At 38.8% G+C, this 27,487-nt stretch overlaps 1 long non-coding RNA gene across 1 annotated transcript; it reads right to left on the bottom strand.

Moving 5' to 3' along the window:
* Positions 1-9,080: 9,080 nt before the first annotated feature.
* Positions 9,081-22,843, bottom strand: LOC128641309 (uncharacterized). The gene is made up of 2 exons (XR_008399469.1): positions 22,680-22,843; positions 9,081-9,463 (listed from the first exon to the last, which is right to left on the bottom strand). It is a non-coding gene; the product is annotated as an uncharacterized LOC128641309 (long non-coding RNA).
* Positions 22,844-27,487: the final 4,644 nt, after the last annotated feature.

The raw sequence follows: 27,487 nt of genomic DNA, 5'->3' as shown, positions 1-27,487 counted from the left end.
TATTAAACAAGATATGAGTGGTGACACTGGGCAAATGGGTACAGTATACGCTGTGAGCCTGACACAAAAAGCAGACTGATGTTTCACAGTCCAAAAAGTTTTTATTTTTTTAAATGTACACTTACACTACTATTAAACAAGATATGAGTGGTGGCACTGGGCAAGTGGGCCCAGTATAAGCTGTGAGCCTGACACAAAAAAGCAGACTGATGTTTCACATTCCAAAAAGTTTTTTTTTGTTTTTAAATGTACACTTACACCACTATTAAACAAGATATGAGTGGTGGCACTGGGCAAGTGGGCACAGTATACTCTGTGAGCCTGACACAAAAAAGCAGACTGATGTTTCAAAGTCGAAAAAGTTTTGATTTTTTTACATGTACACCTACACTACTATTAAACAAGATATGAGTGGTGGCACTGGGCAAGTGGGCACAGTATACGCTGTGAGCCTGACACAAACAATCAGACTGATGTTTCACAGTCCAAAAAGTTTTTATTTTTTTAAATGTATATTTACACTACTATTAAACAAGATATGAGTGGTGGCACTGGGCAAGTGGGCACAGTATACGCTGTGAGCCTGACACAAAAAAGCAGACTGATGTTTCACAGTCCAAAAAGTTTTTTTTTTTAAATGTACACTTACACTACTATAAAACAAGATATGAGTGGTGGCACTGGGCAAGTGGGCACAGTATACGCTGTGAGCCTGACACAAAAAAGCAAACTGATGTTTCACAGTCCAAAAAGTTTTTATTTTTTTAAATGTACACTTACACTACTATTAAACAAGATATGAGTGGTGGCACTGGGCAAGTGGGCACAGTATACGCTGTGAGCCTGACACAAAAAAAGCAGACTGATGTTTCACAGTCCAAAAAGTTTTTTTTTTTTTTAAATGTACACTTACACTACTATTAAACAAGATATGAGTGGTGGCACTGGGCAAGTGGGCCCAGTATAAGCTGTGAGCCTGACACAAAAAAGCAAACTGATGTTTCACAGTCCAAAAAGTTTTAATTTTTTTAAATGTACACTTACACTACTATTAAACAAGATATGAGTGGTGGCACTGGGCAAGTGGGCATAGTATAAGCTGTGAGCCTGACACAAAAAAGCAGACTGATGTTTCACAGTTCAAAAAGTTTTTATTTTTTTAAATGTACACTTGCACTACTATTAAACAAGATATGAGTGGTGGCACTGGGCAAGTGGGCACAGTATACGCTGTGAGCCTGACACAAAAAAGCAGACTTATGTTTCACAGTCCAAAAAGTTTTTATTTTTTTAAATGTACACTTACACTACTATTAAACAAGATTCGAGTGGTGGCACTTGGCAAGTGGGCCCAGTATAAGCTGTGAGTCTGAAACAAAAAAGCAGACTGATGTTTCACAGTCCAAAACGTTTTTTTTGTTTTTAAATGTACACTTACACTACTATTAAACAAGATATGAGTGGTGGCACTGGGCAAGTGGGCACAGTATAAGCTGTGAGCCTGACACAAAAAGCAGACTGATGTTTCACAGTTCAAAAAGTTTTTATTTTTTTAAATGTACACTTACACTACTATTAAACAAGATATGAGTGGTGGCACTGGGCAAGTGGGCCCAGTATAAGCTGTGAGCCTGACACAAAAAAGCAGACTGATGTTTTACAATCCAAAAAGGTTTTTTTGTTTTTAAATGTACACTTACACTACTATTAAACAAGATATGAGTGGTGGCACTGGGCAAGTGGGCACAGTATACGCTGTGAGCCTGACACAAAAAAGCAGACTGATGTTTCACAGTCCAAAAAGTTTTTATTTTTTTAAATGTACACTTACACTACTATTAAACAAGATATGAGTGGTGGCACTGGGCAAGTGGGCCCAGTATAAGCTGTGAGCCTGACACTAAAAAGCAAACTGATGTTTCACAGTCCAAAAAGTTTTTTTTGTTTTTAAATGTACACTTACACTACTATTAAACAAGATATGAGTGGTGGCACTGGGCAAGTGGGCACAGTATACGCTGTGAGCCTGACACAAAAAATCAGACTGATGTTTCACAGTCCAAAAAGTTTTTATTTTTTTAAATGTACACTTGCACTACTATTAAACAAGATATGAGTGGTGGCACTGGGCAAGTGAGCACAGTATACGCTGTGAGCCTGACACAAAAAAGCAGACTTATGTTTCACAGTCCAAAAAGTTTTTATTTTTTTAAATGTACACTTACACTACTATTAAACAAGATATGAGTGGTGGCACTTGGCAAGTGGGCCCAGTATAAGCTGTGAGCCTGACACAAAAAAGCAGACTGATGTTTCACAGTCCAAAAAGTTTTTTTTTGTTTTTAAATGTACACTTACACTACTATTAAACAGGATACGAGCGGTGGCACTGGGCAAGTGGGCACAGTATACGCTGTGAGCCTGACACAGAAAAGCAGACTGATGTTTCACAGTCCAAAAAGTTTTTATTTTTTTAAATGTACACTTACACTACTATTAAACAAGATATGAGTGGTGGCACTGGGCAAGTGGGCACAGTATACGCTGTGAGCATGACACGAAAAAGCAGACTGATGTTTCACAGTCCAAAAAGTTTTTATTTTTTTAAATGTACACTTACACTACTATTAAACAAGATATGAGTGGTGGCACTGGGCAAGTGGGCCCAGTATAAGCTGTGAGTCTGAAACAAAAAAGTAGACTGATGTTTCACAGTCCAAAAAGTTTTTTTTTGTTTTTTAATGTACACTTACACTACTATTAAACAAGATATGAGTGGTGGCACTGGGCAAGTGGGCACAGTATAAGCTGTGAGCCTGACACAAAAATGCAGACTGATGTTTCACAGTTCAAAAAGTTTCATTTTTTTTAAATGTACACTTACACTACTATTAAACAAGATATGAGTGGTGGCACTGGGCAAGTGGGCATAGTATAAGCTGTGAGCCTGACACAAAAAAGCAGACTGATGTTTCACAGTTCAAAAAGTTTTTATTTTTTTAAATGTACACTTGCACTACTATTAAACAAGATATGAGTGGTGGCACTGGGCAAGTGGGCACAGTATACGCTGTGAGCCTGACACAAAAAAGCAGACTTATGTTTCACAGTCCAAAAAGTTTTTATTTTTTTAAATGTACACTTACACTACTATTAAACAAGATTCGAGTGGTGGCACTGGGCAAGTGGGCCCAGTATAAGCTGTGAGTCTGAAACAAAAAAGCAGACTGATGTTTCACAGTCCAAAACGTTTTTTTTGTTTTTAAATGTACACTTACACTACTATTAAACAAGATATGAGTGGTGGCACTGGGCAAGTGGGCACAGTATAAGCTGTGAGCCTGACACAAAAAGCAGACTGATGTTTCACAGTTCAAAAAGTTTTTATTTTTTTAAATGTACACTTACACTACTATTAAACAAGATATGAGTGGTGGCACTGGGCAAGTGGGCCCAGTATAAGCTGTGAGCCTGACACAAAAAAGCAGACTGATGTTTTACAATCCAAAAAGGTTTTTTTGTTTTTAAATGTACACTTACACTACTATTAAACAAGATATGAGTGGTGGCACTGGGCAAGTGGGCACAGTATACGCTGTGAGCCTGACACAAAAAAGCAGACTGATGTTTCACAGTCCAAAAAGTTTTTTTTGTTTTTAAATGTACACTTGCACTACTATTAAACAAGATATGAGTGGTGGCACTGGGCAAGTGAGCACAGTATACGCTGTGAGCCTGACACAAAAAAGCAGACTTATGTTTCACAGTCCAAAAAGTTTTTATTTTTTTAAATGTACACTTACACTACTATTAAACAAGATATGAGTGGTGGCACTTGGCAAGTGGGCCCAGTATAAGCTGTGAGCCTGACACAAAAAAGCAGACTGATGTTTCACAGTCCAAAAAGTTTTTTTTTGTTTTTAAATGTACACTTACACTACTATTAAACAGGATACGAGCGGTGGCACTGGGCAATTGGGCACAGTATACGCTGTGAGCCTGACACAGAAAAGCAGACTGATGTTTCACAGTCCAAAAAGTTTTTATTTTTTTAAATGTACACTTACACTACTATTAAACAAGATATGAGTGGTGGCACTGGGCAAGTGGGCACAGTATACGCTGTGAGCATGACACGAAAAAGCAGACTGATGTTTCACAGTCCAAAAAGTTTTTATTTTTTTAAATGTACACTTACACTACTATTAAACAAGATATGAGTGGTGGCACTGGGCAAGTGGGCCCAGTATAAGCTGTGAGTCTGAAACAAAAAAGTAGACTGATGTTTCACAGTCCAAAAAGTTTTTTTTTGTTTTTAAATGTACACTTACACTACTATTAAACAAGATATGAGTGGTGGCACTGGGCAAGTGGGCACAGTATAAGCTGTGAGCCTGACACAAAAATGCAGACTGATGTTTCACAGTTCAAAAAGTTTCTATTTTTTTAAATGTACACTTACACTACTATTAAACAAGATATGAGTGTTGGCACTGGGCAAGTGGGCACAGTATACGCTGTGAGCCTGACACAAAAAAGCAGACTGATGTTTCACAGTCCAAAAAGTGTTTATTTTTTTAAATGTACACTTACACTACTATTAAACAAGATATGAGTGGTGGCACTGGGCAAGTGGGCCCAGTATAAGCTGTGAGCCTGACACAAAAAAGCAGACTGATGTTTCACAGTCCAAAAAGTTTTTTTTGTTTTTAAATGTACACTTACACTACTATTAAACAAGATATGAGTGGTGGCACTGGGCAGTGGGCACAGTATACGCTGTGAGCCTGACACAAAAAAGCACACTGATGCTTCACAGTCCAAATTTTTTTTATTTTTTTAAATGTACACTTACACTACTATTAAACAAGATATGAGTGGTGGCACTGGGCAAGTGGGCACAGTATACGCTGTGAGCATGACACAAAAAAGCAGACTGATGTTTCACAGTCCAAAAAGTTTTTATTTTTTTAAATGTACACTTGCACTACTATTAAACAAGATATGAGTGGTGGCACTGGGCAAGTGGGCCCAGTATAAGCTGTGAGCCTGACACAAAAAAGCAGACTGATGTTTCACAGTCCAAAAAGTTTTATTTTGTTTTTAAATGTACACTTACACTACTATTAAACAAGATATGAGTGGTGGCACTGGGCAAGTGGGCACAGTATACGCTGTGAGCCTGAAACAAAAAAGCAGACTGATGTTTCACAGTTCAAAAAGTTTTTATTTTTTTAAATGTACACTTACACTACTATTAAACAAGATATGAGTGTTGGCACTGGGCAAGTGGGCACAGTATACGCTGTGAGCCTGACACAAAAAAGCAGACTGATGTTTCACAGTCCAAAAAGTTTTTATTTTTTTAAATGTACACTTACACTACTATTAAACAAGATATGAGTGGTGGCACTGGGCAAGTGGGCCCAGTATAAGCTGTGAGCCTGACACAAAAAAGCAGACTGATGTTTCACAGTCCAAAAAGTTTTTTTGTTTTTAAATGTACACTTACACTACTATTAAACAAGATATGAGTGGTGGCACTGGGCAGTGGGCACAGTATACGCTGTGAGCCTGACACAAAAAAGCACACTGATGCTTCACAGTCCAAAATTTGTTTATTTTTTTAAATGTACACTTACACTACTATTAAACAAGATATGAGTGGTGGCACTGGGCAAGTGGGCACAGTATACGCTGTGAGCCTGACACAAAAAAGCAGACTGATGTTTCACAGTCCAAAAAGTTTTTATTTTTTTAAATGTACACTTGCACTACTATTAAACAAGATATGAGTGGTGGCACTGGGCAAGTGGGCCCAGTATAAGCTGTGAGCCTGACACAAAAAAGAAGACTGATGTTTCACAGTCCAAAAAGTTTTTTTTTTTTTTTTTTAAATGTACACTTACACTACTATTAAACAAGATATGAGTGGTGGCACTGGGCAAGTGGGCACAGTATACGCTGTGAGCCTGACACAAAAAAGCAGACTGATGTTTCAAAGTCGAAAAAGTTTTGATTTATTTAAATGTACACCTACACTACTATTAAACAAGATATAAGTGGTGGCACTGGGCAAGTGGGCACAGTATACGCTGTGAGCCTGACACAAACAATCAGACTGATGTTTCACAGTCCAAAAAGTTTTTATTTTTTTAAATGTACATTTACACTACTATTAAACAAGATATGAGTGGTGCCACTGGGCAAGTGGGCACAGTATACGCTGTGAGCCTGACACAAAAAAGCAGACTGATGTTTTAAAGTCCAATTTTTTTTTTTACATTTACACTACTGTTACACCAGATATAAGTGGTGGCACTGGACAAGTGGGCACAGTATAGGCTGTGAGCCTGGCACACACGCTGGCAGGCAGGCAACTGCAATTAGATTACACTAGCAGACTGGTGTTTCACAGTCGAAAAAGTTTTTTTTTTTTTAATTTACACTACTGTTACACCAGATATGAGTGGTGGTACTGGGCAAATGGGCCTGGCACACACGCTGGCAGGCAGGCAACTGCAATTAGATTACACTAGCAGACTGATGTTTCACAGTCAAAAAAGTTTTTTTTTTTTAAATTTACACTACTGTTACACCAGATATGAGTGGTGGCACTGGGCAAGAAAGCACAGTATACGCTGTGAGCCTGGCACACAGGCTGGCAGGCAGGCAACTGCAATTAGATTACACAAGCAGACTGATGTTTCACAGTCAAAAAAGTTCATTTTTTTTTATTTACACTACTGTTACGCCAGATATGAGTGGTGGCACTGGGCAAGTGGGCCTGGCACACACGCTGGCAGTCAGGCAACTGCAATTAGATTACACTATCAGACTGATGTTTCACAGTCAAAAAAGGGTTTTTTTGTTGTTAAATTTACACTACTGTTACACCAGATATGAGTGGTGGCACTGGGCAAGTGGGCCTGGCACACACGCTGGCAGGCAGGCAGGCAACTGCAATTAGATTACACTAGCAGACTGATGTTTCACAGTCAAAAAAGTTTTTTTTTTTTTTAAATTTATACTACTGTTACATCAGATATGAGTGGTGGCACTGGGCAAGTGGCTTGGCAGGCAGGCAACTGCAATTAGATTACACAGGCAAAAAAAACAGACTGATGTTCTAGCCCTAAAATGGGCTTTTTGAGGTGCTGTCCTTACAGCAGAGATCAGATGAGTCCTTCAGGACTGTAGTGGACACTGAATACACTAGCCTAGCTATTAATTTCTCTATTAAATCACCAGCAGCTACATTGTCCCTCCTCTCACTAACAATGCAGCTTCCGAATGAATCTAAAATGGCTGCTGTCCAGGAGCTGGGAGGGAGGGTCTGCTGCTGATTGGCTGGAATGTGTCTGCAGACTGTGAGATACAGGGTCAAAGTTTACTCAATGATGACGAATAGGGGGCGGATCGAACATCGCATATGTTCACCCGCCGTTGCGAACGCGTACAAGCTATGTTCGCCAGGAACTATTCGCTGGCGAACTATTCGCAACATCACTATTAATAGGTAGTTTATAGGTGTTAGTGTACTTCTTAACACTTTAGTTATGATTTTTATGTTACAGCTTTGTAGCGTAAAACTCATAACTACTGACTTTAGATGGCGGCACGGATCTTGTCATTTTAGGCTGTAACGCTCACTTTTTAACTTCACCGCAAAACTCGTAATACCGGCGCTATGGGAATCCCATGAAAAAACATAATTTTTACAAGTGCGGTACTGATGCTGCGGTACAGGCTAAAAGGCTTGCGGTACACCTATACCGACAAGACTTGTAATGGCTCCGTTACGGAAAATTATGCTTTATGGGCCACAACGCTGCTATTTGACTCATAACGCAAAACTCGTAATCGAGATGAAAGTGTGCAATTAATAATTTTATATATATTTGATTAACTTGATAATTATAATGTTTACAAAAATCCAGCCACTTCAATGATGGTATTTAATTTGAATAAGAATTTTCATGTATAAATTGAGCTACATTTTTACTACACAAAAAATATGAAATGAGCATGTGCAAAACACTGAAAAACAGCCAAAAATGGCATTCAAATACGTTATAAATGTGCTTTTAACACGTTTGATCCTGTGAAAATGTCTGAAAAATTGTTTTCTGAAGAGCTCAAAATACCAGTGTATTGTCCATTTACAAAGTATAGGGTGTTATATAGTGAACGCATTTAATGAGACACTGCAAATAAACTTGTTATTATACAAATTTTAAACCAATTAGAATGTCTTTGGATTTACATAAATTAGTAGGAGCCTGTGATGCCACTCAAAAGTACAGAGTTTGGGGGGGAAAGTAGTGGACTTCCTGTTCTGTTGGTCATTACATACAGATACAGACTTCTGCTGATTTATCCAGTGTACTCAAAACACTATCTGCTAAGCTAACAGGATTTACCATTGCAGCGCAGGACCAATTGTCTGACCTTGTGATAAAGAAAAAGAAATAATAAATGCATTACTGCATTTACTGTAGAAGTGACCACCATCAGTACCCAGAAAATACAATGCTCCCTCCCTAGAGTCTTAAAGTGACACTAAACCCAAAATGTTTCTGTCATGATTCAGATAGAGAATACAATTTTAAACAACATTCCAATTTACTTCTATTATCTTATTTGCTTCATTCTTTAGATATCCTTTGTTGAAGATATAGTAATGCACATGGGTGAGCCAATCACACGAATCATCTATGTGCAGCAACCAATCAGCAGCTACTGATGCTATCTAGATATGCAAATTTGCAAGAATGAAGCAAATTAGATAATAGAAGTAAATTAGAAAGTTGTTTAAAATCACATGCTCTTTCTGAATCATGAAAGAAAAAATGTGAGTTTCATGTCCCTTTAAGAAAGTACCTCACCTGCAGTAACGTTGTCAAATCTGAGAGATTTATATTTATCTGTATAAAGGTTTTACTTGAAAATGTGTTTACAACAGTTAGTTGTTGTTCCCTTTAGAATTTTATCTTCGTTGTACTGCAAAAGAGCGGAATGAAACCGTGGCTGTTGACTGTTTCTCTGTATATTTTGAAAAGAAAACATCCACAAGAAGAAAGCATTACAGTTTTTATTTAGATACACAATAGTTTTTTTATTCGTGGGAATACGAAGATAAACTGTGTTTAATGTAAGGGAGGCATTAAAATAAATGTAGTGATTTTTGATGTAATTACTTATTTTGTCACCGACCAAACAAATGTAGAAAACAACATCATATTTGAAATGTGATTTTATATTTTTCTAAATAACTCCATCTCCGTTCTCCACCTTGTTTTCCAGATGACCAGCATCTTTCTTCTTTCCCATCTGACAGCCTGTTCTTATCCTGGCATACAGCACTGTAATCTGCATTCTGGACAGCAACCCACACTGGCACTCAATGGGTTATCAGTTTCATATCTCACAGAACTTTGGAGATGACAACTAATCCATCCAGCTAGGTAAATAAAAAAAAAGCAGGTATTATTATATATGGACCAGGTAGAAACTATCTGGAATGGGTGGAAAAGAAGGAAAAAGAGAATTGCCACTACAAAAGGACTAAGGGTGTCTATGTATGTTAGCACTTTGGAAAGGCTGTCTATGCAGGGTTTCACCTGGACAGTCTTGGAATGTGGAGGTTTGCCCCTTGTTTTGGACCATTCCTCTAATGCCCTGGTAGAAAGAGAGAGAAGAAAATGTGTAGCCTCACTAACTGCTGCAGTGCTGGTGAAAGACATTATCAGGCTAAGTCTGCATCACGTGTGTGGTAGAGAGAGAGTGTAATGAGTGTTGCCTCATCAATTGGCTTCAATGCCAGGGACAGAGAGAGTATATTTTGCAACCACATTCTTTGTTTAGGACCTGATAACGCTGCGTTTTTACCTTAACGCACAATTCGTAATCTAGCTGCTAGTTATTAAAGGGACAGTAAAGTCAAAATTAAACTTTTATGATTCGGACAGAGCATGCAAATTTAAACAACTTTCTAATTTATTTCTGTTATCAAATTTGCTTAGTTCTCTTGGTATCTTTTATTGAAGAGTAAAACTAGGTAGGCTCATAAGAGCTCAGGCGTGTGCACGTGTCTTTAGTACTCTATGGCAGCAGTGTTTGCAACATTGTATAAAAAAAGCTACAAATAAGGAGTAAATTGGAAATTTATTTAAAATGTTATGCTCTTTCCGAATCATGAAAGTTTAATTTTGATATTACTGTCCCTTTAACAATGCAAGAAAAGCCAAGTGACAGATATGTGCACAATTGCTAGTCAAACCTTCATTGCATCTGAGCCATAAAGTCATGTCACCATACATAAAGGCCAAAGAAGTATACCTGGGAGGTTAGATAAAAAGAGAAGCCCCAAAGTTAATGTGCAAGTAATTATTTAACAAATGTAAAACATCTGATATTTAGCCAAAGCAGGAACCAGAGAATGTCTGTATATGTAGAACGTAAAGAAACTATACCATGTCAACTACACTCTTGCCTTACATTGAAGTTCTGTGACTCTTCTAACTGAAATAAAAGCACAAAGTATTTATTTGGCATTAGAAGTTCAGTGCAGATGACAAGGACTTGTTATTGTCCTTGGAAATCACTTTTCTGATGCCAATCATTAAAAACCCAGCAGCTGGGAAAGAAGGATGTCCTGTCCTTGGACCTCACTGGCTACACTCATGATTCTCCTTCCTTATTGGTCATGTTGCTTATTGACAATTAGGTGGTCCAGTGTCTGTAGATCAAAGAGGGGAATGGGTCTTAACTACACAGAGACAAATTAGTAGTTTTCATGCTGCAATAGTGTACTAATATGGGTATAGGAGGATCTGCAAGTTTTGGGAAAGGATAAAATCTTGATGAACAATATAATTTCTGACTAGGGGCTCCATGTACTAAGCAGTCAGCGAGCTACCCGCAACAAATCTTGCGTCAAAATTCGCAAACTGATATGTACAAAGCCGTCAATTATGTTAAAACTCGCATCTTTAAAATTGCGAGCGTACTTATCCGCCAAACCTCGCTACCGCTCCATTTTTCACTGTAATTAGACACATTTGACCACCAACTCGCCAAAAACGAATGTACTAAAAAATCTATTTGTCCGCTCGCTACAATTTCCGCTCCCACCTCGTTATTTTTGCCTCGCCACCTTTTAGGTTTCGGGCAAGGTACAAAACAATAGGAAAGTCAATCTAGACGCCAGTCTAGACATATATAAAAGGCAGTAATATCAGCATTGTACTTACAGCATAACTGGCGTCTAATTTGTCTCTCATTTCCATGTACATAAATTGCGCCCAATTTGTCGACTGTAATTAAAGAGTAATCTATATTTTAAATTTGTATTGTATAGTTGTCAATCTTTATAATTATTTTTATATTAATATTTATATATTATCAGATCCAGATGAAGCCATATCCAAATTGTAAATAAATATTACAAAAATAACGCTCTGTTATCACTCTTCAAAAAATTTTGAACAATAATAAAGTTGTTTAGATAAGTTGAACTTTTATAGGAGCAAAATTCTATTCCCGTGACTACTATGATGTTCGTGACACCTTGCATGTCACGTGTTAATAATTGGCCAGACAATTCAACTGAAAGTTAAGTACATCAGCTTAGTCGCGGCGAGCGAGGCGTCAAATTTATCAACAATCCGCAACTGCTCGCGGCGGGCTAGACTTGTCTATTTATTGGGGGAATATTAGTACATAGCGACAGCGGACACCATTTCGCCCGCGGCGAGTAACGGCGAGTTTATCCGCGTCTACAATGACGGATGAATTGACGGCTTAGTACATGGAGCCCTAGGTTAGGATCATACACCTGAAATGGGGAAAACCCTTTTTAGCTTTTAGACCTGGATTTTAGCATAATATATACACAATACTATGTTTCATATCTTTATCCTTGATTTTAAAGGGAAAGAAGCTTGTTTTTTTTTTATTATTATTATTATTTTTTTTTTAAAAGTTTGAAAAAATACAATATTAAAATTTCTCTGTTTACATATATTGTTGTCCCCTTATGGATCTCAAGGTAAAGGAACAAATAAGAAGTTCTTCTTTGTGCATAGTCTTTCCATTAAGTTAGTATAGTCCTGTTATTTTATGATAGCACTTTGGTTCCATGACAGTTCGAAATAATACTCTCTGGTTTGGTTCAGTGTTTTCAAGATTAGACACTTCCGTAGCAGCTTAATCATGTCAAGCTTAGTTTTATGACATTCCATATTGAACCAGTCCAGATTCTCACATTATTCTTCAAAACATTGATAGAAACATAACCCTAACATAAAAAAACACAACCCTTCCGCTCCTACCACTCCCTCCCTGGGCCAGGCCATTCATTCTCCCTCCAGATTAATCAGTGAGAGGATTTGTTCAATTTTTGTCTGAAATTCCAACCCATATAAACAGTAAACTTCCCCCATACCTTGGTATAGTCCCTAATCCCGTTTGTTTTATAGTATTTTGTGTCATGGGCCTCCAAAATCGTTTGTTTAACCAAGACATTTTTCAATGAGCTAATTGTGGGGATATTGTTGTTTATCCAGTTCTTAAAAATTAGTGATCTAACTAAAATAATACCCAATTGAACAAACTTATAGCTTATACCTCAGCTTGAAACTTGAAAATATATTCCTCTGTTATCCTTATTTTCTTCTTTACTATCTTAGAAAATAGAAATTAAATTTTACCCCAAAATTGGGATAATTTCAGACATATATAGAGCAAGTGTATCATATCCGGATCCGTTTCCTTACATTTCTTACATATGTTTTCAATTTCTGGGTACAATTTTTGTGCTCTCTAAACTTTCAATCCTTCTCTAGAGATAGAAATTACTATTTCCCACCTGTTATATTCTTTGATTATTTCCTCCTCCACAGAAGCTTGTAATAATTTATAAAGAAATAACAATAAACCCTTTTTAATCTTACAGAAGTCTAAGAAAGGGTTTTTCTGCAGGAGATTTGGAGAGATTTCCATCATCTGCATTAAATAATGCGTTGCTTTCCTATAATAGAGCCAATCTTTTTGGGGAAGCTCATAAATTCTTTGAAGATCCTCAAAGATGTAAGGCTTATCAGTTAAGGGATCCACCAGATGCTTAAAGGGACATAATACTCATATGCTAAATCACTTGAAACTGATGCAGTATTGCTGTAAAAAGCTGACAGGAAAATATCACCTGAGCATCTCTATGTAAAAAAGGAAGATATTTTACCTCACAATCTCCTCAGCTCAGCAGAGTAAGTTCTGTGTAAAAAGTTATACTCAGCTGCTCCCAGCTGCAGGTAAAAAAAATTAAAAAATGAAGAAATGAACAGCAGCCAATCAGCATCAGCAGTGCTGAGGTCATGAACTCTTACTGTGATCTCATGAGATTTGACTTAACTCTCATGAGATTTCATAGTAAGCTTCCTTTACCTGATTGGTGAAATAATATGAGAGTTCGCGATGCTCATCCCTTCAGTTGTCCCGGGACAGACATACTAATATGCTGCTTAGAAAACATAATTTATGCTTACCTGATAAATTCCTTTCTCCTGTAGTGTAGTCAGTCCACGGGTCATCCATTACTTATGGGATTATATCTCCTCCCTAACAGGAAGTGCAAGAGGATCACCCAAGCAGAGCTGCTATATAGCTCCTCCCCTCTACGTCATACCCAGTCATTCGACCGAAACCAAACGAGAAAGGAGAAACTATAGGGTGCAGTGGTGACTGGAGTTTAATTTAAAATTTAGACCTGCCGTAAAAACAGGGCGGGTCGTGGACTGACTACACTACAGGAGAAAGGAATTTATCAGGTAAGCATAAATTATGTTTTCTCCTGTTAAGTGTAGTCAGTCCACGGGTCATCCATTACTTATGGGATACCAATACCAAAGCTAAAAGTACACGGATGACGGGAGGGACAGGCAGGATCTTTACACGGAAGGAACCACTGCCTGAAGAACCTTTCTCCCAAAAACAGCCTCCGAAGAAGCAAAGGTGTCAAATTTGTAAAATTTCGAAAATGTGTGAAGTGAAGACCAAGTTGCAGCCTTGCAAATCTGTTCAACAGAGGCCTCATTTTTAAAGGCCCAAGTGGAAGCCACAGCTCTAGTAGAATGAGCTGTAATTCTTTCAGGAGGCTGCTGTCCAGCAGTCTCATAGGCTAAACGTATTATGCTACGAAGCCAAAAAGAGAGAGAGGTAGCCGAAGCTTTTTGACCTCTCCTCTGTCCAGAATAAACGACAAACAGGGAAGAAGTTTGGTGAAAATCTTTAGTTGCCTGCAAATAAAATTTCAGGGCACGGACGACGTCCAGATTGTGCAGAAGTCGTTCCTTCTTTGAAGAAGGGTTAGGGCACAATGATGGAACAACAATCTCTTGATTGATATTCCTGTTAGTGACTACCTTAGGTAAGAACCCAGGTTTAGTACGCAGAACTACCTTGTCTGAATGAAAAATCAGATAAGGGGAATCACAATGTAAGGCCGATAACTCAGAGACTCTACGAGCCGAGGAAATAGCCATTAAAAACAGAACTTTCCAAGATAACAGCTTGATATCAATGGAATGAAGGGGTTCAAACGGAAAACACCCTGTAAAACGTTAAGAACTAAGTTTAAGCTCCACGGCGGAGCAACAGTTTTAAACACAGGCTTAATCCTGGCCAAAGCCTGACAAAACGCCTGAACGTCTGGAACTTCTGACAGACGTTTGTGTAAAAGGATAGACAGAGCTGAGATCTGTCCCTTTAACGAACTGGCAGATAAACCCTTTTCTAAACCTTCTTGTAGAAAAGACAATATCCTAGGAATCCTAACCTTACTCCATGAGTAACTCTTGGATTCGCACCAATGCAAGTATTTACGCCATATTTTATGGTAAATTTTTCTGGTAACAGGTTTCCTAGCCTGTATTAAGGTATCAATCACTGACTCCGAGAATCCACGCTTTGATAGAATCAAGCGTTCAATCTCCATGCAGTCAGCCTCAGAGAAATTAGATTTGGATGTTTGAAAGGACCCTGAATCAGAAGGTCCTGTCTCAGAGGCAGAGACCATGGTGGACAGGACGACATGTCCACTAGATCTGCATACCAGGTCCTGCGTGGCCACGCAGGCGCTATTAGAATCACCGATGCTCTCTCCTGTTTGATCCTGGCAATCAATCGAGGAAGCATCGGGAAGGGTGGAAACACATAAGCCATGTTGAAGACCCAAGGTGCTGTCAGAGCATCTATCAGAACCGCTCCCGGGTCCCTGGACCTGGATCCGTAACAAGGAAGCTTGGCGTTCTGGCGAGACGCCATGAGATCCAGATCTGGTTTGCCCCAACGCTGAAGCAGTTGGGCAAATACCTCCGGATGAAGTTCCCACTCCCCCGGATGAAAAGTCTGGCGACTTAGGAAATCCGCCTCCCAGTTCTCCACGCCTGGGATGTGGATCGCTGACAGGTGGCAAGAGTGAGACTCTGCCCAGCGAATTATCTTTGAGACTTCCATCATCGCTAGGGAACTCCTTGTCCCTCCCTGATGGTTGATGTAAGCCACAGTCGTGATGTTGTCCGACTGAAACCTGATGAACCTCAGAGTTGCTAACTGAGGCCAAGCCAGAAGGGCATTGAAAACTGCTCTTAATTCCAGAATGTTTATTGGAAGGAGTCTCTCCTCCCGAGTCCATGATCCCTGAGCCTTCAGGGAATTCCAGACAGCGCCCCAACCTAGCAGGCTGGCGTCTGTTGTTACAATCGTCCAATCTGGCCTGCTGAAGGGCATCCCCCTGGACAGATGTGGCCGAGAAAGCCACCATAGAAGAGAATCTCTGGTCTCTTGATCCAGATTCAGCATAGGGGACAAATCTGAGTAATCCCCATTCCACTGACTTAGCATGCACAATTGCAGTGGTCTGAGATGCAGGCGTGCAAAAGGTACTATGTCCATTGCCGCTACCATTAAGCCGATTACCTCCATGCATTGAGCCACTGACGGGTGTTGAATGGAATGAAGGACACGGCAAGCATTTAGAAGTTTTGTTAACCTGTCCTCTGTCAGGTAAATTTTCATTTCTACAGAATCTATAAGAGTCCCCAAGAAAGGAACTCTTGTGAGTGGCAATAGAGAACTCTTTTCTACGTTCACCTTCCACCCATGCGACCTTAGAAATGCCAGAACTAACTCTGTATGAGACTTGGCAGTTTGGAAACTTGACGCTTGTATCAGAATGTCGTCTAGGTACGGAGCTACCGCTATTCCTCGCGGTCTTAGTACCGCCAGAAGAGAGCCCAGAACCTTTGTAAAGATTCTTGGAGCCATAGCTAACCCGAAGGGAAGAGCTACAAACTGGTAATGCCTGTTTAGGAAGGCAAACCTTAGGTACCGATAATGATCTTTGTGAATCGGTATGTGAAGGTAGGCATCCTTTAAATCCACTGTGGTCATGTACTGACCCTTTTGGATCATCTGTAAGATTGTCCGAATAGTTTCCATTTTGAACGATGGAACTCTTAGGAATTTGTTTAGGATCTTTAAGTCCAAGATTGGTCTGAAGGTTCCCTCTTTTTTGGGAACCACAAACAGATTTGAGTAAAACCCTTGTCCGTGTTCCGACCGCGGAACTGGGTGGATCACTCCCATTAGTAAAAGGTCTTGTACACAGTGTAGAAACGCCTCTTTCTTTATCTGGTTTGCTGACAACCTTGAAAGATGAAATCTCCCTTTTGGAGGAGAAGCTTTGAAGTCACGAAGATATCCCTGAGATATGATCTCTAACGCCCAGGGATCCTGGACATCTCTTGCCCAAGCCTGGGCGAAGAGAGAAAGTCTGCCCCCCACTAGATCCGTTTCCGGATCGGGGGCCCTCACTTCATGCTGTCTTAGGGGCAGCAGCAGGCTTTCTGGCCTGCTTGCCCTTGTTCCAGGACTGGTTAGGTTTCCAGCCCTGTCTGTAGCGAGCAACAGTTCCTTCCTGTTTTGGAGCGGAGGAAGTTGATGCTGCTCCTGCCTTGAAGTTACGAAAGGCACGAAAATTAGACTATCTAGCCCTTGGTTTGGCTCTGTCTTGAGGCAGGGCATGGCCCTTACCTCCAGTAATGTCAGCGATAATTTCTTTCAAACCGGGCCCGAATAATGACTGCCCTTTGAAAGGTATGTTAAGCAATTTAGATTTAGAAGTCACATCGGCTGACCAGGATTTAAGCCACAGCGCTCTGCGCGCTTGAATGGCGAATCCGGAGTTCTTAGCCGTAAGCTTAGTTAAGTGTACTACGGCATCAGAAATAAATGAATTAGCTAGCTTAAGGACATTAAGCTTGTCTATAATCTCATCCAATGGAGCTGAGCTAATGGTCTCTTCCAGAGACTCAAACCAGAATGCCGCCGCAGCCGTGACAGGCGCAATGCATGCAAGGGGTTGTAATATAAAACCTTGTTGAACAAACATTTTCTTAAGGTAACCCTCTAACTTTTTATCCATTGGATCTGAAAAAGCACAGCTATCCTCCACCGGGATAGTGGTGCGCTTAGCCAGAGTAGAAACTGCTCCCTCCACCTTAGGGACCGTCTGCCATAAGTCCCGTGTGGTGGCGTCTATTGGAAACATTTTTCTAAATATAGGAGGGGGTGAAAAAGGCACACCGGGTCTATCCCACTCCTAAGCCTTTTAGGTATAGGAAAAACGTCAGTACACGTCGGTACCGCAAAATATTTATCCAGCCTACATATTTTCTCTGGAATTGCAACCGTGTTACAATCATTCAGAGCCGCTAATACCTCCCCTAGTAATACACGGAGGTTTTCAAGCTTAAATTTAAAATTTGAAATGTCTGAGTCCAGTTTACTTGGATCAGATCCGTCACCCACAGAATGAAGCTCTCCGTCCTCATGTTCTGCAAATTGTGACGCAGTATAAGACATGGCTCTATTATTATCAGCGCACTCTGTTCTCACCCCAGAGTGGTCGCGTTTACCCCTAAATTCTGGCAATTTAGATAATACTTCAGTCATAACATTAGCCATGTCTTGCAAAGTGATTTGTATGGGCCGCCCTGATGTACTTGGCGCCACAATATCACGCACCTACCTGAAGGTACTGACACGTGAGGAGAGTTAGTCGGCATAACTTCCCCCTCGTTGTCTGGTGAAATGTTCTTTACATGTACAGATTGGCTTTTATTTAAAGTAGCATCAATGCAATTAGTACACAAATTTCTATTGGGCTCCACATTGGCCTTTAAACATATTGCACAAAGAGATTCATCTGTGTCAGACATGTTTAAACAAACTAGCAATGAGACTAGCAAGCTTGGAAAATACTTTTCAAATAAATTTACAAGCAATATAAGAAACGTTACTGTGCCTTTAAGAAGCACAAAAAACTGTCACAGTTGAAATAACAATGAACCAAATTAGTTATAGCAACCAAATTTTCACAGTAAATGCATTAAGTTAGCAAAGGATTGCACCCACCAGCAAATGGATGATTAACCCCTTAGTACCCAAAAACGGATAACAATTTAATATAAGCGTTTTTATCACAGTCAAAAAACAGTCTCACAGGTCTGCTGTGAGTGATTACCTCCCTCAAAACTAGTTTTGGAGACCCCTGGGCTCTGTAGAGATGTCCTGGATCATGGAAGAAGAAATAGGAAGACTGTGACTGAATTTTCACTGCGCAATAAAGCACCAAAATAGGCCCCTCCCACTCATAATACAACAGTGGGGAAGCTCAGTAAACTGATTTTATTCATAAACAAACGACAGCCATGTGGAAAAATAATGCCCATAAGGTTTTATCACCAAGTACCTCAGAGAAAAACGATTAACATGCCAGTAAACGTTTAAAAATAAAATTATGAAATGTTATTAATAAGCCTGCTGCTAGTCGCTTTCACTGCAGTGGAGGCTCAAATATAAGTTAAATGTATACAGTATTTTCTTAGTGAAGTTCCATTCCCTAGAAATACCTCAGTGTAAACATACATACATATCAGCCTGATACCAGTCGCTACTACTGCATTTAAGGCTGCACTTACATTATATGGGTATTAGCAGTATTTTCTCAGTCAATTCCATTCCTTAGAAAATAATATACTGCAACATACCTCCTTGCAGGTGAACCCTGCCAGCTGTCCCCTGTTCTGAAGTTACCTCACTCCTCAGAATGGCCGAGAACAGCAAATGGATCTTAGTTACGACCGCTAAGATCATACACAAACTCAGGTAGATTCTTCTTCTAATGCTGCCTGAGAAAAAACAACACACTCCGGTGCTGTTTAAAATAACAAACTTTTGATTGAAGAAATAAAAACTACGTTTAACAACCACAGTCCTCTCACACGTCCTATCTATTAGTTAGGTGCAAGAGAATGACTGGGTATGACGTAGAGGGGAGGAGCTATATAGCAGCTCTGCTTGGGTGATCCTCTTGCACTTCCTGTTAGGGAGGAGATATAATCCCATAAGTAATGGATGACCCGTGGACTGACTACACTTAACAGGAGAAATCCTTTACAATGGGAGGTGGCTACTGAGGATTTTTTGAGGTAAAATATCTTTCTTTTTTACATAGAGATGTTCAGGTGATATTTTCTAGTCAGCTTTTTACAGCTATGCTGCATCACTTTCAAGTGTTTAAACATTTGGGTATTATGGCCCTTTAATAGAGCTATTGTTTTCCTCCCCCAAATTTGAAATACCTTACTCTGGGATCCAGAGGGAAATAGAGGATTACCTACTAGTGGAAGCTGTTTTGAAACACTATGACTGCCCCCGTATCTTTCATCATTGCTCTCCATGCTCCCAGAATATCTTTAAATAAAGGGTATGACTTTATCCTTGATCCTAATTCATTTCCTGATGCATGGAGAACAAAAGGAAGAGAAAAAAGGTGCACAAATTGTCTCATCTGTTACAGTAGGTAAAGTTGTTTGTTTGAGCTAACCAATCCAAGTGAAATCTCAACAGCGTTGCCCAGTTATATAACTTAATATTGGGTAGAGCCAATCCACCCTTCGAGAAGGGAAGGTACATTTTATCCAATCAAATCCTAGCTCAGTTCCTCAGTTCTTTTAAGAACGTTTTGAGATCATCGGGTTTAATTGCAAGAGGAAGCATCCGGAGGGGATACAAAATCTTTGGAAGAGTAAAAATTTTAAATGCCACTACTCCCTCTCCTGTTTTTATGACAGACTCTTAACTCTTCACTTCTTCTTTCAATCTATACGGGAAGAAAAAATCTCCAGAGGAAGAAAACGTTTCAAGTAGCGTCAGAATCTGAGCCACCATAGGATGCTGATAAATTAAAACAACTTATTTTGATACTTACAAAGCAGAGCAATTATTAGTGAGGAGGCAGTGAATATGTAAATATAAATATATACAAAATATATCGGATTTAGAACAGCTAAACTCACATGGTGATAGTAAGACTACACATGCAGTTGGAATTATTGTAACTAGACATAACAGCTTGAGAAATCTTTTTAAAAACAGCTTTACCTCACCTAATTGAACAGTATAAACACTTTCCCTTTGGGTTCAACATTAAAAGCTGGAAATAAATGTAAGTACAAGAGGGCACACACTGCAGATTAGCAGTACAGTATAGCTGAATAAACATTCTCACTATCTTGTTGCTAATCTTTCTTGGACATGATGGTCCCTAACCTTGAGGTTTAGGGGTCAATTTATTATAGTGCGAGCGTACATGATACGATGTAGCATACGCCGTCGGCATTTATCATTGCACCAGCAGTTCTTGTGAACTGCTGGTGCAATACTGTCCCCTGCATATTTGCTAGCAGAGGATGTCGATCAACCCAATCGTATTCGATCGGGTTGATTTCTGTCTGCCGCCTCAGACCACTGCTTCATAACTTCTGTTTCCATACGGAGCTTGATAAATTGACCCCATAATCCCCTTTGAGAGCATGGCCAATTCCACGATGAAAAAAGCACAGGGATACTCTTTGCTGTCATGGTGCTGCCTATGTATTAACCCAATGTCCCAATTTTAAACAAAAAATATGTAAAGCGCAGAAGAGCTATTAGTCATGACTCCAAATGGGTAGAAACAGAAAAATAGCAAGCAGGAATGGTTGACACTCTGATGGGTTTCCTTAAAAGTATCTATCTAGCATTAAAAAACGTGGAGCTCTACACCACAACAGTTCTTATAATGTATTTTATCACATACATTAGATATATGTTTTTCTGCTATTAAATTATTTATTTCCACAGCTCTAGTACCCAGAAGAAGTCAAAAGATGATGATACATCTGGCTCAAAAATGATAGCTCAAACCAAATTATTGTGGTAGAAACCTAACCTACTTATATGCAACCGCAATGTACTTAAAATGAATATTGAGAAGCTACCACTAATATGAATTTACTTTAAATTTAATTCAAATGTCTATATACTTTTATTTATTTATATATATATATTAGGACTAAAACAACTAATCAGTAAGATTGATCATGAAAATAGTTGTCAAGAATCTCATTATGGATTAGGTGGTCTGTGAATAGTTGGTCAGTGCACGGCACCAGCTGCTTCACTCCGATATGTATACACATACCGATGTTTATACCGGTGTGTATATATATATATATATATATATATATATATATATATATATATAAATCAAGTGCTCTCTTTGATAGAGGAATAGACAAAAACATTTTAAAATATGTAATTGCTTATATATTTAGATGTCACTTGCTGATATCAGTGATAGAGATTAGTACACATTGGCAAAACACATTCCTTGAGAGAGGTACCTTCTAAACTGAATAAATTATATTCATGTCAAATTCTGTAATTTGCTTCAGGAATTGTACTAAGGTACCTATAGGCTTTTCCTATAAGCAGATATCTATGCATGGGTTGGCAACAATGAATTAACATACTAATAATTGCATCACCTTGCAATGAGGAGGCATCTTAATAATCTGTTGCAGTCTGACTTACTGATAGTGGTAGTATTGCTGAGATAAATCAAGCAATATCCCAGCTTACGTTTCCTTGACAATCATCATCCAGCCTCACCATGCACATGATATTTCTCTATTAAATAGAGGAATATTAACCAATCGTTTCACCATTTCCCCAAAAATATTACATAGGGCACAAGATCTGTAAATTAATTATAAAGATATATATGTGTGTGTGACTAACTATATATATATATATACATACATACATACACACACATGTACACATACTTACACATAAAATTAAAAGCCTTCTTCGATACTGTTTGCCTAGTGACTTTTTTTGGCATATTATATTAGTATTTGCTTGCATCACATCCGACTATAAAAGAATATTTGTGAGCGACAACAAGTATATAGCACAAACATACAGTTAGTGAAAGACAGGTACTGTTGTCAGTTCATAGATCTGCAGTAGTATGAAGTAATGGCAAACATTATAGGTTTTGTAGTAACTAGATATATTGAAAACTATAATGCATGGTATTATTTTGTGTCAGACTCTCAATTTCTATTACTAACAACACAAGTAACTAACAATGCACAATATAGCTCTTATCAAAGTAAGGGTATGACAGGGGCATCTACCAGGGACAGATGTGAGGAGAGATAAAAGGTTATCCTGAACCTGCTCTTCATCATATAAAGGCTATTTCAGTGGACTTGGTGGCTTACCTGTAAATACAGAATGTATAGAGTTCCGTTCTACATTACTCCTCACAGTATGTAAATGATGTAGGAAAGCAGAACCAAGCCAATGATGGCAAAAAACATCAGGATGAAAATGTCCAACATTGTTGAGGCTTAAGGATACAGGAATATGAGCAAGCAGAGATGGAGAAGGGGGATGGGGAACAAGGCAGCTAATAGCAGGAGAGGAGGAGGAAGCAGCTGCTGCGTTTGTCATTTTACTTTCAGTCTACCAGACTCCTCCTCTGAACACAACACACTGCATCCCATATCCCTATCTAAAGAGGATATTAATGACTGTCAGTCTTCCCTCAAGGAATTAAATCAGAAAGCCCAATACATAGACATAAAAGTATACATACATATTTATATTCATTTACCAGTTTGTGTCCTCTGTATATTTTATGTGAAAAGATAAAAAAATACAAGGTGCTATAATTTCAATATAATACATTTATGTTTAAAAGTAAGAATCAGTAGTCACATAAATCAATAAATAATTTGAACCATAATACAATCACTAAAGCTCATTGTACACTTTTCACATGCACTAGAAAGGTACATACAGTTGAGGAAGAAAGCACAAAAATCTGACTTTTTCTCCTATAGTTTGATTTATGAAGAATAAAATCCCCAGGCTAAAAAGCTGAAAGAAAAATGTTTACTGTCAAGGTGCCCTTAAAGGGACATGATGTAACCCACAATTTTGATATCATAATCATTACATTTTTAACAACTTTGTTTATTTTATCAAATTTGCTTCATTCTCTTGTTGAAGAGTAGGTTCAAGTGCAACAATGCACTAATGAGAACGAGCTGAATATATATGGAGAGCCAATTACAAGAAACATATGTGCAGCAGCCAATAATCAGCTAACTCACAGTACTGCACTGCTGCTCCTGAACCTATCTAGCAATACTCAACAAAGGATACTAAGAGTACAAAGCAAATTTGCTAATATAAGTAATCAGAAAAGTTGTTTAAAATTGGTCTGTCATAATCAAAAAAGTTTAATTTCAACTATACTGTCCCTTTATATTATATATTTACAGAATACTACCGGCAACACAAAATGGGTAAATATATATATATATATATATTTTGTCAGGCATATTCTTACAGGGTCAGTCTACTCCAAAGTTTTTATTGTTTAAAAAGATAGATAATCCCTTTATTACCCATTTCCCAGTTTTGCACAAACAACACGGCAATAGTAATATACTCTTTATCTCTGTGATTACCTGGTATCTAAGCTTCTGCAGACTGCCTCCTTATTTCAGTTCTTTTGACAGACTTACATTTTAGGCAATCAGTGCTGACTCATTACTCCACGGACGTGAGCACAATGTTATCTATGTGGCACACATGAACTAACGCCCTCTAGCTGTAAAAAACCTGTCAAAATGCAGATAAGAGGTGGTCTTCAAGGGCTTAGAAATAGCATATGAGCCTACCTAGGTTTAGCTTTCAACAAAGAATACCAAGAGAACAAATTTGATGATAAAAGTAAATTTGTTTGTTGAAAGTTGTTTAAAATTGCATGCCCTATCTGAATCATTAAAGTTTAATTTTGACTAAACTGTCCCTTTAATTCCAGCGAATGCAGAGACGTGATGTCCTTTTCCTTGGAGTCTTAGTGAAGGCTTTTTATTCACAAGCAGATGCATGTGAGAGCAACAGAGGTAAGACAAACCAGAAATAATAATATTGTGTTTTAGTAATTAATAAACATTGCACACAGAGTTATACTCGCTTGTTTTCACCTCACGCATAAGGGGGTAAGAGAAAAGCATAAAGTGACTCCTATTATCTGTTATCACAACAATCTGTAACTGTTCTCAAACATATTTGAGCATTTCATTATTTCACTAATGTATAACTACCTACAGTACAGTATTTAGTAATAGGGACATGACTCCCATGGTTTGTTTAGCTTTAGACAGAGCATACAATTGTTCTATAATAATTTACGTTGTTCCTGTTGGTACCATTAAAATGTATAAGTATCAAGTGAAACTAATAAGCAAAAAATACTAATTAATACTGTGTAAAAAAAAAATAGAAGTCCTAAATAAAAGTGCATAACCCAGTATACCATACACCTTACAGAGTTTCCCTATGTGATGTTTCCTTTCTCTCTTTGACATCTTCAACACATTACAGAATGCTAAGCACTAATAACCTGTTGGTATCATTGTTTGTTGAAATGCAGGTACTAGGCAAACAGTGACATCTCCAGTAAATAAATATAGGGAAAGTACACAGGGTTCTACAGTCAGAATTACTAAATGTAGGTGTTTCAGCCACACCCATTGCTAACAGCACATAGCCATGAAATCTCAATAGACAAACATTGTCAGTAAATTAGAACGTGCTGAAGAGCTCAGTTACTTATGTCACTGTTAGTTTGTGAAATTTGTACCCAACTAAATCTGCCACAGTCAACTGTAAGTGCTATTGTTGTGAAGTGGAAGTGTTTAGGAGCAACTACAGCCCAGACACAAAGTGGTAGAATACACAAACTCAGGGGAGGGCTGCCAAGGTATGAAGTGTGTAGTCAGGGCCGTCTTTAACGCGGGCAAAAGGTGCAGCTGCCCGGGGCCCAGTCTTTGTTGTGGGGCCCAAAGCAGTTGCCCCTTGAGCCCGCAAATCTTTTTTTTTTTTTGCTTATTTATTTTTACTATGCGATGCCGTTTGATCGGCATTGCATAGTACTTTGCTCCTCCCCTGCCCTGCTCCACGTAGCGTGCCGTTAACTTCAAGGCATACCTGCAGTTCTACGTTAACGTCAATGTTGATTGAGTGACTTTCTGGATCCCAGTTGTGTCTCCATTACTGTGTGTGGGCTGCTAACACTTTTATGAGCTTGCATTTGATTGTATCTAGTAAGTGAATAAGTGTATGCATCACTTTCTAAAAAATGTTTACTATGCTTTGAATCCAGCTGTGCTGTTGTGCTTCCTTTTTAGAATTGTACCTTACAATTTAATGTTAAAAAAACAAACTTAAAGGTTTTAAGTGATTTCTTTCCATGCATTTGATCATCAGGCCCAGAATGAAAACATAGCTTACAATACGTTATATAAATATACGGTATATAGAACATGGGGGAGAGTGACCATGTCACATATATATGGGACACTGTATATAAATAATCAAGGCGAACTCAAGAGGAAAAAGTCATAAGCAATAATGGGTAACACTTACAAAGCCTGTAAGAGTTATTTGGAATCTGCATTGAGCCAGGAGTCATGAATAAAGTGCAGCTTTCTCCCATAGATCTATCAAAAAAAGTTGAAGCATGCACTTCTCTTTATCATCCTTTTACCCCTTCTTGCATATAGCTTAGATTTCTACTTACACTCCTTCGGCTTTCTTTAAAAGTAAGGGATAAAAGCATAGTGATGTTGCAAACCTGTCATTAACAATAGGATTTGAGAAGTTGTACAACTAAAGTGATAGCATTTCTGTTAAAGCAGGAAAACAATGAGGGGATAGCTGTGAGCTTGCATCAGATAAAAAAGAAATGAGAGGAAAAACAAGTGACACAGAGTGAATAATATGGACATATTAAGGGGCAAACTAAAGCAAGACCTCCAAAGATTAAAGATAAAAAAACAAAACAAAGAAAAACTTTAGGACCCGGGAATAAGAAGGTGATCATGAGGACTAAGCAGGGCATAGTTAGGCTGCCTGAGGACAGGTTCTAAATGGGCCATGAAAAGAACTTGAGCAATATGGGTTTAGTTTGGCCATTCTAGGTCACATTTAATGGGGTTCAATAAACGAACACACAGAGAAAGTCCAGCACTCGCTTACAAGCTCTCAGTTAAGATTAAAAGCAAAACTGGAAGAGTCCGTTACCGCATTTGGCCAAATGGGACAAGCCCAGGTACCACGTCAAGGTCTCTTCCAAAACCTGGGTCTCTAATACAGCCATGCAAATTCAAGCTCTCAATCAAACAAACTGGGAAAAAGTCAGGGTTCACAGACTTATGTAATCCCCCTAGACATATACAAAACACTGAAGGGGACTGCACTCTCAGACTGGACTGGGTACACATCCCATGACCCTGCAACATGCTCAGCCCTGGGTGATATAGCACTCTCAGGAAGCTGTGCTGTCTCCAGAGTCACAGGCAGATAACCCCAGACAAGCCTTGGTGCAAGGCCCAAAGGGAAAATTAAAAATAAAATGATACAACACACAGAGAAAGTCCAGTACTCGCTTACAAGCTCTACATAAAGGAAGGAAGGACAGGGGCACTGAGTTCTCAATTCTGGACTCTCCTATCAGGGCAATTGGTAGCTCACACACTGGTGTGAATATATGTACCTATATAAACACACACACGGCTTCTCTATTTTTTAAATACCAGTATTATTGGGGGCGTGTCTGGGCAGCTACCATGTTAGGCAGCAATATTGGAAGCTGATCAAAAGTTGTGGTTCATCTTCCGTGTATTAGCTACATTCACAGACATCTAACATCAGTATCTAAAATGTATTTAGGGTTAAGTGTCTCTTCAAAACAGTTCACACAAGACACTTCACAAGCACAATACAGTCTTTATGAATTCCACATGCTTGCCAAGGTTTAGGTGGAAAACCCAGATCACACTCTATGGAACGGTCAGCTGCTTGTTCTGTCTGCCTTGCCACCTTTTTTGGAAAAAAATTCCAGCCATGCTCAGGAGCATACATTTGCATAAATAATTATATGGCATATATTAAAAATTAAAGCTGTTAGGACCGATTTTAAATGATCATTGGTTTATATTTAGATTCCAAC

This window comes from Bombina bombina, chromosome 1 (assembly GCF_027579735.1).
Source record: "Bombina bombina isolate aBomBom1 chromosome 1, aBomBom1.pri, whole genome shotgun sequence".
In the NCBI taxonomy this organism is placed as follows: Eukaryota; Metazoa; Chordata; class Amphibia; order Anura; family Bombinatoridae; genus Bombina; species Bombina bombina.
This window is presented reverse-complemented; position numbering and strand designations above follow the sequence as displayed.